The sequence below is a fragment of the Asterias rubens genome, assembly GCF_902459465.1.
Source record: "Asterias rubens chromosome 8 unlocalized genomic scaffold, eAstRub1.3 super_scaffold_89, whole genome shotgun sequence".
NCBI lineage: Eukaryota > Metazoa > Echinodermata > Asteroidea > Forcipulatida > Asteriidae > Asterias > Asterias rubens.
The window spans coordinates 5,253-14,076 of record NW_022985693.1 but is presented as its reverse complement, the minus strand read 5'-3'; the positions used below and the strand labels follow the sequence as shown (position 1 = coordinate 14,076).

General features: G+C 36.7%; 1 long non-coding RNA gene across 1 annotated transcript; it reads right to left on the bottom strand.

The window, feature by feature from the left end:
- Window positions 1–5,539: 5,539 nt before the first annotated feature.
- On the bottom strand, window positions 5,540–7,882 carry LOC117305567. The gene is made up of 3 exons (XR_004520698.1): window positions 7,675–7,882; window positions 7,028–7,158; window positions 5,540–6,153 (listed from the first exon to the last, which is right to left on the bottom strand). It is a non-coding gene; the product is annotated as an uncharacterized LOC117305567 (long non-coding RNA).
- Window positions 7,883–8,824: the final 942 nt, after the last annotated feature.

Genomic DNA, 8,824 nt, shown 5'->3' with positions numbered 1-8,824 from the left:
GTAAAAAACAAAATTTATAATCAGCGTTTGTTGACCTTTTCATTCATCAAAAGTAGGAATTTAAACAATATTTCAGTAGATGAAAGATTGATCTTTTCATTTGTGTTATTTTTTGTCCCAATGGGTATGGTTTATGAGATGAATTATTTCAAGAAAATCCCGCTTAATCAGCGCTGACTTACCGACGCGTCAACTCTTGGGCGCGGCCATCTTGATTTCTGGTCCTAATGCCAACTCGCGTTTTAGGCTAGATCTCGCGAGATTTAGGGGGGTTTGCATAGATGATGTCATCATTTTGTAGAAGAAAGCAAGCTCTTTCGTTTGATGTGTGACATGCCAACTTTCGCGAATGTGGTGACTCCTTAACAAGACTGTTTGCAAGAGGCCAAAAAAGGTACAGTTTTCTACCATGTTTTTTACTTAAAAAACTCCAAAATACACACATCAGGAGTCGATGAAACTTATATGAAACTATGTTTTTCTGAACACTTATACATTCACCAATAAAGGATACATTTTTTTATTTTTTTTAACGAAGGCGCAAAATGGGCGCATGGGCGATTTTAATGGGGAGGTCTAAAGGCCGGTTTATAGTCGGTCGCGCGATGGTCGCGCGACGGAAATCTTGCGCGCAATCCTAAGACTGAGGCCTAAAAACCGTGTCTTTTTATGATCGCGCGTCCAGATTTCCGACGCCCGACCATCGCGCGACCGACTTAACTCGGCCTTAATGGCAAACGCCAAAAACATCGTTGCAGTTGTGAGTGGAATTTTATTCAGGCTTTGTTGACAACAGTCAACACAGTGCATGTGTTGTAAGGCCTATACTTTTTGTTTACATTGTTTATACCACAATTTCTTTACCATTTAATGACATTGTTGATGATAAACATTTAAATTTAATTCAATAATAAATAAAACAAACTTAAATTTTTCTTATTTATAATTTGTTTTATTTATTTTCTCTAGACTAGAAGAGGATGAATTTGCTTCCCATCTATGGTTTATGATGAACTTTTTCAAGGGCCCTGACAAATCAAGTACAATTAATAATTACCTTTTTTGTACAATTAATATGCAGATATACAGATATTTCGGAGTCAGATATATCAGATGAGGAGCAAGACTCCATGTGGCTAGCATATATTGACGAAAATAAAGGCTGGTACAATGTAAGCACACATTCTTGTTTAACAAAATTGTTAAAATAACAATTTTGTTAATAGGTCCCTGGATATCCATCTTGGTTCAACATCAAATATGACGAAGATGAGCAGCTGTACACATACCAATTAATGGAAGATTACAGAAAAGGAGACCTCCAAATTATTTTTTAAGGTAATTTAGTTCATGTATGATGAATTTGAAGTTATTTTTGTTATGGCCACCCAACATACAATTTTGTGATTTTGGATTTGCGTCAGTAAAATCTTACAGACAGAAAACGCCTATTTTTGAACTTTAAATTACCATAACTTCTCTATACTTTCAGCTATGAAGCTGATTTTTACACCATTGCATTTCTCTTTAAATTCTCTTTTCAATGGTACTAAACTTGTGGGGTTCCTTTAAAAAAAAACATGAAAAGTGCCGGCCTCCCTACTTACAGACAGAAAACGCCTATTTTTGAACTTTAAATTACCATAACTTCTCTATACTTTCAGCTATGAAGCTGATTTTTACACCATTGAATTTCTCTTTAAATTCTCTTTACAATGGCACCAAACTTGTGGGGTTCGTAAAAAAAAACATGAAAAGTGCCGGCCTCCCTAGCATAAGGTCTATTGTTAATTTTTTTTCATTGTGCTAAACTGCTACCTTTATACTTAGTGATTTAGTCTTACCCCGACTCTAATTTCCTCGTTTTGTACACGGCAGCCATCGGCCGGCCAAGCTTTGAAAGTCCACCGCCCACAGTTAACAAACGATGATATGGGTTGATTCATAAACGACTTTTGTGACCTTTTGCTCTGCTAAAAAATAGTTGTTTTTTAAAGTTTGTTTTATACTGCGATACACACATACGGGCGTCATCGGTATACAGGGTACCATACAGTCTTACGGAACCAGTCTATATTCCTGGACCGCTAGTCAGAAAATAGAATACATACAGTACAGGGAGGTGACGAGTGCTTCATTTCGCTAATTTCTGAAGGTGAACGAGAAATCTGACTCACCTTCAGAAAATTAGTAAGGAGACATTTTGAAACCTCCCTGTACTGTATGTGTTCTACTTTCTGACTACGCGGCTGACGCGGTAGTCTTGGTTCAAGACTCTCCTGTATGTGTCACAAGAGGGCGCGCTATGTTTCTGTTAAGCAATACTTTTTTGTGCTTACACGGTGCTTACAGGCTTTATGGAATTGTGCCCCGTTTTTCAAACATGACAAAGAAAGTTTAAATAATTATGTTTGCCATCATATCCTGTAAACAATGTTGCCACACATCAAAAGTCACTGAATAATTAACAAGCTTGAGTCTTTTCTCTATTCAAGTTCTTATTTACTCTTTTATTATTTTAACAAAAGATATCTCATAATACAGACATTCAACTTTTTACATGTAGCTCTTTACTTTTTCGGCAACTACATAGTGCCACGGGATGAAAACACAGAGAAAAACTCAATGACGAAAACCGCTGGAAAACCTTGAGGCTGCCAGCAAATTGTACCTATTTAAGATTTGCTTTTTTATATCAACCAAATTTGTAATGTATAATTATAGCAATTATTACACAAACAACTTGTGTTGCTCTTCACTTTCCGGCAACTATACATAGTCCTACAGGATTAAGAACCAGAGTTACACCCAATGAGCAAAACCCTCTGGAAAACCTTGTGACTGCCAAAAAATTGTAACTCTTTATGGTTTGCTTTTGATATCAACCAAAATATTGTCTGATGATATTTTTCAAATAATTAAATTAGCTGTGTTCTAAACTGAAGTTGCAAGCTAGACCTATATGGGCCTATATAGACCTTCTTCTGGTAGCAATTTTCCAAATACCATCTCTTGTCCCTCCCCAAACCCTTTGGAATGCCTTTTCATCAGACACATTTTGCCTGCTATACAAATGCAACCCATGCAAATAATACAATTACTATTAAGTAAGTACAACAATAAAAGATAAATTAAAGAGTATTAATAAAAGAGAACTTAAACCAAAGTTTTCCTATAAATTGAGTTCTGTCACAAAATGAGATTTGCTGACCCATAATTGCAAAGATCAACACAGTGTACACATGTGGGTTTTTCCCAGTTCATTCATGACACATATTGCATCCCATTGGGATTTAATTTGAAAAATATTGTCAAAAACTGTTTTATGAAAAGATAAGTTTAATCTCATTTAGGATTTGAGCTCATATAAACGGGACGTAACACTCATTGAGCGAAAACACTCGGGAATAACCTTGTGGCAGCCAGCAAATTGTACCTCTTTCAAATTTTGTAATTTATATCAACCAAATTTGTAATTTGTATCATTATATTACACAAACAGTTTGTTGCTCTCACTTTTTGGCAACTATATTATAGTCCCACAGGATTAAAAACCAGAGTTAACACCCAATGAGCAAAAACCTCTGGAAAACCTTGTGGCTGCCAGAAAGTTGTAACTCTTCATGGTTTGCTTTTTGATATCAACTAAAATTGTCTGATATTTTTCAAACAATTATCTTAGCTGTGTTCTAAACTGATGTTGCCAGCTAGAATGACCAATATGGGCCTAAAGACCTTCTTCTGGTTTCAGCTTTCCAAATACCATTTCTTGTCCCTCCCCAAACCCTTTGGAATGCCTCTTCATCAGACACATTTTGCCTGCTATACAAATGCAACGCATGCAAATAATACAATTACTATTAAGTAAGTACAACAATAAAAGATAAATTAAAGAGTATTAATAAAAGAGAACTTAAACCAAAGTTTTCCTATAAATTGAGTTCTGTCACAAAATGAGATTTGCTGACCCATAATTGCAAAGATCAACACAGTGTACACATGTGGGTTTTTCCCAGTTCATTCATGACACATATTGCATCCCATTGGGATTTAATTTGAAAAATATAGTCAAAAACTGTTTTATGAAAAGATAAGTTTAATCTCATTTTAGGATTTGAGCTCATATAAAAGGGACGTAACACTCATTGAGCGAAAACACTCGGGAATAACCTTGTGGCAGCCAGCAAATTGTACCTCTTTCAAATTTTGTAATTTATATCAACCAAATTTGTAATTTGTATAGCATTATATTGCACACAAAAATTGTTACTTTTCACTTTTTGGCAACTATAATTTATAAATAGTCCCACAAGTTTAAAAACCAGAGTTAACACCCAGTGAGCAAAACCCTCTGGAAAACCTTGTGGCTGCCAGAAAGTTGTAACTCTTAATGGTTTGCTTTTTTATATCTACCCAAAATTGTCTGATATCTTTCAAATAATTATATTAGCTGTGTTCTAAACTGCTGTTGCCAGCTAGAATGACCAATATGGGCCTACAGACTTTCTTCTGGTAGCAATTTTCCAAATACCATCTTTTGTCTCTCCCCAAACCCTTTGGAATGCTTTTTCTTCAGACACATTTTGAGCTAATATAAAAAGAATTGTACAACATTAATTTTAGAGAACAATAATCATTCCAGTCCTCTATTCAAGAACATCTATCATATACCTCATAAATAGATTCCTTAATCTGATTGGTTAAAAGTGGAGCCATTAAAATAGCTGGGCCTCCTTTTTTCTGTCAGGATGATATTATAATTATACTGTGTGAGTGGACACAGCAATCGACTGCCCCCGCCCTGAAAATAATTAAAACACCAGAGTCGCAAGACACTGTTTTCAAAATCAAGGCCCCCGCTGTAGGCCTTGTCAGTTCAGGAAATCATTTAACCAATCAGATTACAAGAATTTATATTGTTTGGTTCATACAAGAAATATTGACTGCTAAATATTCTGGGGTACAGTTAAAATTATAGGCCCTCAGCGATGTTAACACCATCATGATGGTTTTGACATCACCGAGGGCCTAAAATTTAAATCCCTTAAAGTTTCACATTATTGGTTTAAATCAAAGTGCACCCCCCACCCAACACCACTGGACAGAAGGCTTTTTGACTCAATTGGTATTAACTTATAGTTATTAGTTACTAATAGTTACACTTCTTTACAAAGCTTAGACCAATATATGATTTTCCTATAATAGTTTAAAGGCACTGGACATTTTTGGTAATTGTCAAAAATCAGCTATCTCACTTGGTATATCCCAACTGCATATGCATAAAATGATAAATCTGTGAAAATATTGGTACATTTGGTCAACTGCAAAAAAATAAACACCCTTGTTGCACGAAATTTCTGCTCTATTAGATCCCTGAGAAAGAAACCATGCCTGAAGTCTTTCTCAGATTCAAATATTTTAGTGAGAAATTAACTTTTTCTCAAAAATTAACACCCACAGAGAGTTGTTCTTCACAATGTTTTATACTATCATCAGCTCTCCATTGCCTGTTACCAAATAAGTTTATTATGCTAATTAATATTTTGAGTGTTTACTAAACATGTCCACTGCCTTTAACTGCACTTAAAGGGACACGTTGCCTTGGATCGGGCGCTTTTGCCGGTAAAAAGTGCTTGAAACATTTTTTTATGAGACAAAAATGGTTGGAAATATGTTCAAAGAAGTATGTCTGTGTGGTTTCCCGTTTGCTTTATGAGCTAAAACGCGTCGGTGCACAATTTTGTTGAGTCAAAAAAAAAAATTGTTCTACAAATTGGCGAACCATGTTAGCTCACAAAGAATAACCACACAACTACAAGGCCAATTTGTGTAGATCAATGATTTGTAAACCAAAATGCTCAGTCGAGGGTAACATTTCTCTGTTTCCCCAGGGGTCTTTTCTGCCTTTCTTATGCAGTTTCCAAAAGGAAATAAAATACCAGAAATGCATTTTTTGATCGGACAAATTTGAACATTTGTTGAAACATTTGTTTATTTTGTTTTACTTTTTGCATCTGCATTCCGAATGGCAGATGGCAGAAAAGACCCTATGAAATTGGGTCCAGGTTTGTCCTCGAGCAGCGGTAAGCAACTGAGAAGATCAAGACGGCCTTCTGTTCATCTTGTGGGAGATGATCTTGTAACTAGGAGTCTCTGTAAAAGAAATGGAGGAATAAGACAAGTGAACTTTGAGCCTGAAATTACAAGAAATAGTGAAATTTAAATAAATTTCAATAAACAACCCTAAAAGACTAAAGACTAGAATTTTGTTTTAAAAGGAATACAACCCAATACAGCAGTATGCAACACTTATGAAAAGGTGAAACAACAAGTTTAAGTGAAGGTTAAGTTGTAAAAAAAAGGTTTCCTTTTCAAAAAACCCAAAACCCCAAACCATTTCAAAATAAGGATGAGTCTTTTTTAGACCCTAATTATTTTGTTGTACATTTTTAAAGAGCATGATCACACTGCTTTAATACTGTTAAATCCCATGTTGATACCACTTTTGGTTCGAAACTTGTGAAAGTAGAAACACCGAAGTATGCAAAAGGGGATTTTCTTTCAATGCTAATTCAAACTCCTTTTGTATGTTATTTATCAGAAGGAAGTTGCCCAAAATCAATTAAGACATTTGGGCTTTTGAATATAAACAAACATATTTTTGAAAACTGTACCCTTATTATTGGCCTGTTTTGACTTGTTTCATCATTCTGATATTTTCCGACAAATGAACCATTTAGCGTGATAGCATCACATGGTGCATTCGATTAGCTTCTCAAGGTTGACTGTGCGGTGCTCATTCGGATGGGCCCCTGACATGAGCTAAACGAATGGTCACTCATCCTCTCGTGGTGACTTCATGTACCTGGGGCCAGCCCCAAGTGACCCATTCCACAAGCAGGGCACTTGGGGCTGAACCGAGTGAGCCCCTGGAATGACGCCAAAGCTATTCGAATGTACCATGGCACATCAAGGTCGACCTGAGGAAGCTATAATCAAACGCACCCACTGTTATCTTTGGTTTTACCTTTATAGATCAAAGTACATTTATCATGTGCCACAAGAATGAAGACTCATCAACATCAGGGTCCCAGAGCGCACCACCTCCTTAGAAAAATGAAATCATCCCAGCTCCTTTATGCATCTTGTATCAAACTCCTGAGAACAAAATGAGGTACTTTCTTAGATTGTTAAACATTGTATTTAAAAGCAAGGGCAGATCCAGGATTTTCCAAAACAGGCAGGCGTGAGTCCTGGAGTTTTTTTTTAAATAAGCGCATGCACCAGGCATGTGTCGGGTCTAATTTTGTGGCTCTGCTTACTGTAAGCAAAAAATAAGCGCTTATGGTAGCTTACTTCAAGTATATTGATCGTATTGTGCAGTAAGCAGCGAAGTAGTCCTTCAAATTAAAAAAGTCACAGGCATGTGGAAAAAAACAAGGATTTTTATAAGTGGCGATTTTTGCAGTATTTTGTTTTAATATGCAGTACGAGAATATAAACATAAACTTTCACTTAATTAGATGCACTGCCGACTTCAAAATGTTAATTTGTAATAAGGTTAACCCGAGGTAAAGGGGGGATCCGCACCAGAAAAGGGCTTTCAAAAGAAGAGGATGTTCCAGGGTTAACAGAAAGGAAAAAACACACACACGTTTCAATAAAGAATTTTACCTTCAAGGATCACAGCAGAATGCCTACATCCCACACATCATAGTCTCATCAAAGGCACCAACTCCTTGGGTGAATGGCATCATCTCAGTAACTGGTCCTTAACGCTCCATGTCACCAAATTACTGTGAAATAAATGAAGATTCGGTTCATTACAAAAAAAAGCATTTCAAAGGCACTGGACACGTTGGTAATTGTCAAAGACCAGTAATCTCACTTGGTGTATACCAACATATGCAAATTACTAACCTGTGAAAATTTAGGCTCAATTGGTCCTAAAAGTCCAAGAAAATAATGAAAGAAAAAACACCCCTTTTCACAACGTTGTGTGCTTTCAGTTGCACATTTAAAGGCTTCAGCCTGAAGTCTATTATTTTTTGAGTGAGAAACTACCTCTCTCTCAAAAGAGGTACTCTTGTAATCAGTGCTACAAATATGCACCAAAGAGTTTAAACTTTTTGCAACAGAAACATGAAAAGAAAAAAACGAAGAAGAACGAGCTCTTAAAGGAGATTAGTCCCAAATTTATACCCTAGTTACTGAAGGAGAAATGGCCCAGTAGGTCTTGAAGTGAAGAAGGCCCATGATCGAGGAGAACTGTCGTCTTCTTCTAGGTGCGAACCAGGCACTGACAGATGTTGAGCCAGGTAAGCCTGGGGTGTAGTTTATTGTCATACTCCAGCACAGCATAGTTCCATTGGGGGGGGGGGGGGGTAACTTAACGGTGTGTCTGAAGGAGAACATTTGCATTTTTTTTTCTTCAAGTTTCCATTTTAAGCAAAAGAGGTACTCTTGTAATCAGTGCTACAAATATGCACCGAAGAGTTTAAACTTTTTGCAACAGAAACATGAAAAGAAAAAAACGAAGAAGAACGAGTTCTTGAAGGAGATTAGTCCCAAATTGATACCCTAGGTACTGAAGGAGAAATGGCCCAGTAGGTCTTGAAGTGAAGAAGGCCCATGATCGAGGAGAACTGTCGTATTCTTCTAGGTGTGAACCAGGCACTGACGGATGTTGAGCCAGGTAAGCCTGGGGTGTAGTTTATTGTCATACTCCAGGACAGCATAGTTCCATTGGGGGCGGGGGGGGGGGGGGGGTAACTTAACGGTGTGTCTGAAGGAGAACATTTGCATTTTTTTTTTCTTTAAGTTT